The 5,923-nt window shown below is 55.0% G+C and overlaps 1 protein-coding gene across 3 annotated transcripts in view; it reads right to left on the bottom strand.

Annotated features, from left to right (window-relative positions):
* Positions 1–5,923, bottom strand: part of SLC6A6 (solute carrier family 6 (neurotransmitter transporter), member 6) — an 85,233-nt gene that overhangs the window by 70,675 nt on the left and 8,635 nt on the right. For 2 of the 3 annotated variants that reach the window (XM_010862485.1, XM_010862484.1), the window contains exon 2: positions 842–879. The exons of the other annotated variant lie outside the window; for it this stretch is intronic. The gene's annotated coding sequence lies outside the window, so the exon portion shown is untranslated. The remainder of the gene's footprint in view (positions 1–841; positions 880–5,923) is intronic. 3 annotated transcript variants of the gene reach the window in all.

Raw genomic sequence — 5,923 nt, forward strand, 5'->3', positions numbered from 1 at the left:
AATCATCCTCCAATAAAAAAAAGAAAAAAAGCATATTGTGATCCTAAACTGGGGTGGAGGCAGGGGGAAGTTCTGCACACACGAGACAATCAGCAAAACTCAAAACGCTATTAATGTCGATTAGATAACAGAACCGTGTCAACGTTAGATGTCCCAGGGCTGATCACTGTGGGCTTGCACGAGAACGAAAGTCCTTGCACTCACGAAGGGCAGGTGGAAGGATTAGAGGTAAAAGGCATCACGCCCAAAACTCCCCGCAGAGGCAACCGCAGTAAACGCAAACATGGCTGTTTTCACGGCTCGTGGTAAAGCCGTGAAGCCAAGGACGACGCTGCTCCCAGTGGGAAGATCCAATGGAAGGACACACAGGGCTTCACAGTAACAGTCTTGCAACTTCCCTGAAGGTTTTCCTCTTTTTTTAATAAAGAGAAAATGCAATGAAAAGATGACTGGGACGGCAGCCCGATTCCTCGAGCATCCCATCAGCTCGGAACCCCTTTCACATGCGCCTGACCCCGAACCTCAGCATCGACCCCGCGAGGGCCCCCTCCGTGCCCGATGCAGAGCCAGGCGGGGAGCCGGGCCAGGACTCCAGAATCAGTGTATGCAGCTTTGCAGGGCTGTCTCCCTGCCGCCAACGCGCACAGGTGGCCAAGCTGGACCATGGACCCGCCATCCCCAGGTAACCTGTGGACAGGGTCCTGGACATCCGGAGGTGACCTGCAGACAGCGTCCTGGCACTTCGATCTGGGATCTTGCAACACATCACCCCCCCACCCCCATGGGTCCCTGCCACCCACGGCGAGACACCGCGACCGCGGGGAGGTCAGACGCCACTTACGTTTTGGAGGCTTCTCACAAAGCGCTGTTGCTCTGGACCTGTGGTGAGGGGAGGCAGCAGAGAAGGGAAGAAGAGGTCTGGTCGGCTGTGAGGCACGTAGGACCCTGGGGTCTGTTCCCCACGTGACCACCCAGCCCGCAACGCTGGGGGCAGCAACGCTGAGTCAGTCCCTTATTGAGCGTCTACTATGTCAGACACTGCTCTGGGCCCTGGGAACCCGTCCACATCCAGGGGGCACTTGATACTTCCACACACACTCACACACGAGTGCACACACACACTCACACACGAGTGCACACACACACACACACCACATGTTCACGCACGGGCACACGCTCACACACCCCCTGCCCGGGTGCAGGGTCCCTAAAATAGTCAGGGGCGAGAAGCAGAGCTGGGAGGGGCAGTCAGGAGGGGGAAAGCCTCTTCTTGCTGTCTGAGAAGGGGTAAGGGACGCCCACCCCCAGCTCGAACCCCAAAACCTATGCTCCTATGAGCTGCCCCCTGGCTCAGCCATGTGCCCAGGGCTGTGAGTGACTGTCTAGATGAAGAATGTATTAATAACATTCATCTCCTGGTTAGAGGCTAAGCTTCAGTGCTCCAGGGACACCTGTTGAACTGGGCTGAGTCAAGTGGTCCCCGGATGTGACTGACCCTCAAAACCTTTTTTTGTTTTTTAAATAGACCACTTCGGTTCTTTGGGACTTGGTTTGAGAAACAAGGCAAGTGGGGATGGATCACGTCTGCCTCTCATTTCACCTGCAGAGCTGTGCTGAAAGGCTCTCCAGGTTTCCTGAAAAAAATGCAGAAAACCAGGAAGTGCTTCCTTATCGAGGAAGGCGTCACACTTCGATGAACAGTTAAATGGATTAGTGGGGGCGGTGGGTGGGGGAGGGGTTGTTAGAGCAGAGAGGCCTCCAGGACTGGGCACTTACTTCCTCTTTGTACCTGCAGCCCTGCCTGTAGGGCCTCTTCCCCAGACTCAGAGCTGGGTTCCAGCAGTCTATGGGGCCCCCGTCCCCGCAGGCTCACACGGCCACCCGCTGTGTCCTGGGCGCTGGGCGTAGGAAGGCTGAGTCAGTTATTTATCGAGCATCGACTACATGGGAGGCAGTGTTGGAGGCCCTGGGAGCCCGGTAGTGAATAAGACAGCTGAGGGCCTCGCTCTCTTGGAGCCTGGAATCCAGTGGCGGAGGCTTCCTCCTCTGGGTGGACACGTGGCTCTGTGAACTCTGGGTGGATTAGTAATGTCTGCAGTGGGTGCAGGCAGTGGAAACCGCATGGATGTTATCCAGGACCACGCCCAGGGAAGAGACACAAAGAGGGTGAGGAAGCTAGCATGTTCAGTGCACAATTACAGGTGCAATGCTCAAGGAACCAGACACGGGGGAGGAAAATTTGGTCCAAAATGAGACCTTAGCAGGTACATGAGGCCAGCCCAGCTCGGAGAAGAGGGAAAAATGGCACCAAGTCCCTTTGCATCAAGCTAGCGTGCAGGCACCTGGACCCCTTTTTCTGGGGCTATTCCCCACATCTGTTCTCCCTGGAGACCACCCCCGCTCCTCTCAGCCCACGGGGTTCTGGGTGGGCTAAGCCCATCTCCTACTTCCAGGGGTGGGCATGCGAGCTGGACTGAGCCCATCAGAGGGCTGTCATGACTGGCTCCAGGACAGGCACGTGACCAAGACTGGAGACTGAGAAGGATGACAGGCGCTTGTGTGCAAAATCCTGGGAAAAAAGGAAAGCTCTCTCTAGGCTGAGGTGGCTCTGCTGGGGGTGGGGGTGGGTAACACGCTGTATAGCTGGGGGCACCCCAGGGACAGTGGGGCCACCAGAGGAGCGACACGGAGCACAGGAACAAGAAAGAAACGGGGCCCCGAGACCTCTCTCAGCACCTCGATCCAGCCACACCTGAAGTGCGACTCTGGGCTCTTCCCTTAACGGAGTCAGAATATGTTTGAACTGATTCCTGCCACTTGCAGCCCTAGGACCCCAGACCCCATCTGCCTTGAATCTGCAGGGTGAGTTTATGCATGTCCCTTTCTCTCTCTGCCACCCGGGCCATCAGAAAAGGGAGCCACAGAGGAAATGACGTCTGAGGTCCCCTGGCAGCCTTGGTACTCTAGCCAGTTGCAAAGGTTAGAACTGACCCTCCCCCACCCCTGGATACTTGGCTGGAGATGGAGAAATCAGCCCTTCTCCTGAGTGAAGCCTGGAGGGTTTGTTAAAACCCAGAGGACTGGGCACTCCCGCCACGGTCTGAGTCAGCAGGGCTGGGGTGGAGATGCTTGGGGCAGGGTCCCAGGTTCTGCATTCTAACAGGCTCCCCTCGAAATTCAGATTGCTCCCGCCAGTGACCACATTTCGAGGACCCAGACCCTAAATCTATTCCACTCTTCCCAGTTGTTTGGGGCAGGTGCCCAGCGCAAAAGTGAAGGCCCAGCCAGGTGGGAGAACATAGCCCTTCAGTCCCCAAAGCAGACCCCCAGTTAAGGAAAAGCACCCTTGCGACTATGAGGAGAGGCCAGCCTTTAAACAACACACCGGGTCTCAGCTTCGGCCTGTCCCACTGCTGACCCTTCCAGCCAGCTCTCCACCCGGGGATTTATCTAAACAGCGGGGAGGCAGGCCCCACGCTGGTCTGCCAGGAGCTGTGAGCACCCCGTCTCCAGCTTCTCCCCCTACCAGGCCACACGCCAGCACCCCATCCCGCGCAGCCTAGCTGGCCCTGGCTCTCCCTGACTTACATCCGACTTGGCTGCCTTGAAAAGCCTCCTGGGGCTTTTGGACTAGGGACACCGTTCAACAGAAAACGGCTTCCCCGCTAACCGCCTTTCCAAGGTGGCACTGGCCCAGAGGGCCTGGCCTGGCTCACAGCTCCCAGCTTCGGGACCTCGGGCAAGTTACCTGCGCTCTCTGGGGCCTGCGCTTTCCATCTGCAAAGGGGAAGGAAGCTGCCTCTGGTGATTAGGGAGACGGATTCTCATAAGGTTCAGGACCTGGCTTACAGAGCATGCCCACCCCACCCACCGCAGACCAGCAGCCTTGCCAGCACCCGGGAGCTGGTGAGAAATGCAGATTCTCAGGCCCCACCTTCGTCCTCCTGCCAGGGAAGGGGCGTTCTAACAAGATCCCAAGTGAAGCCTCCGCCTTCCGGGTCTGAGCGTTGGCACAGGGCTCAGCTACCACCCCCGGTTGTTGCAACATCCCAGGGCAGAGGCGACAACCCCCAGAGGCCTGGGGGACAGTGGGCAGGGGTCAGAGGTCATGAAAGGGTAAGCAAGGGGAGAAAAATCCTCCAGGTTCTCCCAGCCTCCCAACGAACGACAAGCCCCTGGATGGCTCAGGAGAGGGGAGGGGACATGAGGCTTAGCGAGTAGACCACTGGCCTTAACTCATGGTTCAGCCTAGGTAATAAAACAGCAACAACATTCCAGGTCTCAGCGTGGGGGCTTTCAGCAGAGGCTGGTTGTCTGGTCCTCTCTGCAGGTTGAACCTTTTACATTTAAGGAGGCGGATCAGCCTCAGTCAGAGCAGAGGTTGGCAGGGGGGCTGCCCTGAGAGGTGCCCACTGCAGCCAGGCCCAGCCCTGCCCCCTGGGCCCATGGAGCGGGGCCCAGGTGGAAGTGGGCAGGTGGGTGGGGGTGGCTGGATTCCTCCAGTTCCAGCCTTGAAACACCCCCTTGAAAGCACAAAGGGGCCCCTGAAAGGGCTGGGGGTTCCTCTACCCTTTCCACCCTGTCAGCCTGCTGAAGGAATCCAGCAGGAAGGCTCCCACCCGCCTGGGATCCACCAGCAGCTGGACTATACCTAAGAAGGGGTGGTGGGCTGGGCAGGCTTCAGAGTCCCAGGGGTGTGCTGGGTGAGGCGGAGGGGCTCTTCAGAGAAACTGAGCTGCCAGAGGTAATAAAAACATATCCACCTTGAAAAAAAATACTGGCTCGATTTTATAAAACCAAGTGGACAACTTAAAATACGCGGGCGGCCCAGAGCTGCCCCTTGGAGACTATTTTGCAGTGACTTCAGCAATACGTGAACCGTGAACTTCCTGATGTTCAAGCTGGATTTAGAAAAGGCAGAGGAACCAGAGATCAAATTGCCAACATCTGCTGGATCATGGAAAAAGCAAGAGTTCCAAAAAAATATCTATTTCTGCTTTATTGACTATGCCAAAGCCTTTGACTGTGTGGATCACAATAAACTGTGGAAAATTCTGAAAGAGATGGGCATACCAGACCACAGGACCTGCCTCTTGAGAAATCTGTATGCAGGTCAGGAAGCAACAGTTAGAACTGGACATGGAACAACAGACTGGTTCCAGATAGGAAAAGGAGTACGTCAAGGCTGTATAATGTCACCCTGCTTATTTAACTTATATGCAGAGTACATCATGAGAAACGCTGGACTGGAAGAAGCACAAGCTGGAATCAAGATTGCCGGGAAAAATATCAATCACCTCAGATATGCAGATGACACCACCCTTATGGCAGAAAGTGAAGAGGAATTCAAAAGCCTCTTGATGAAAGTGAAAGTGGAGAGTGAAAAAGTTGGCTTAAAGCTCAACATTCAGAAAATGAAGATCATGGCATCCGGTCCCATCACTTCATGGGAAATAGATGGGGAAACAGTGGAAACAGTGTCAGACTTTATTTTCTGGGGCTCCAAAATCACTGCAAGATGGTGACTGCAGCATGAAATTAAAAGATGCTTACTCCTTGGAAGGAAAGTTATGACCAACCTAGATAGCATATTCAAAAGCAGAGACATTACTTTGCCAACAAAGGTCCATCTAGTCAAGGCTATGGTTTTTCCTGTGGTCATGTATGGATGTGAGAGTTGCACTGTGAAGAAGGCTGAGCACCGAAGAATTGATGCTTTTGAACTGTGGTGTTGGAGAAGACTCTTGAGAGTCCCTTGGACTGCAAGGAGATCCAACCAGTCCAGTCTGAAGGAGATCAGCCCTGGGATTTCTTTGGAAGGAATGATGCTAAAGCTGAAACTCCAGTACTTTGGCCACCTCATGTGAAGAGTTGACTCATTGGAAAAGACCCTGATGCTGGGAGGGATTGGGGGCAGGAGGAG

The sequence above is a fragment of the Bison bison genome, unplaced genomic scaffold (assembly GCF_000754665.1).
Source record: "Bison bison bison isolate TAMUID 2011002044 unplaced genomic scaffold, Bison_UMD1.0 scf7180017864482, whole genome shotgun sequence".
Classification (NCBI taxonomy): domain Eukaryota; kingdom Metazoa; phylum Chordata; class Mammalia; order Artiodactyla; family Bovidae; genus Bison; species Bison bison.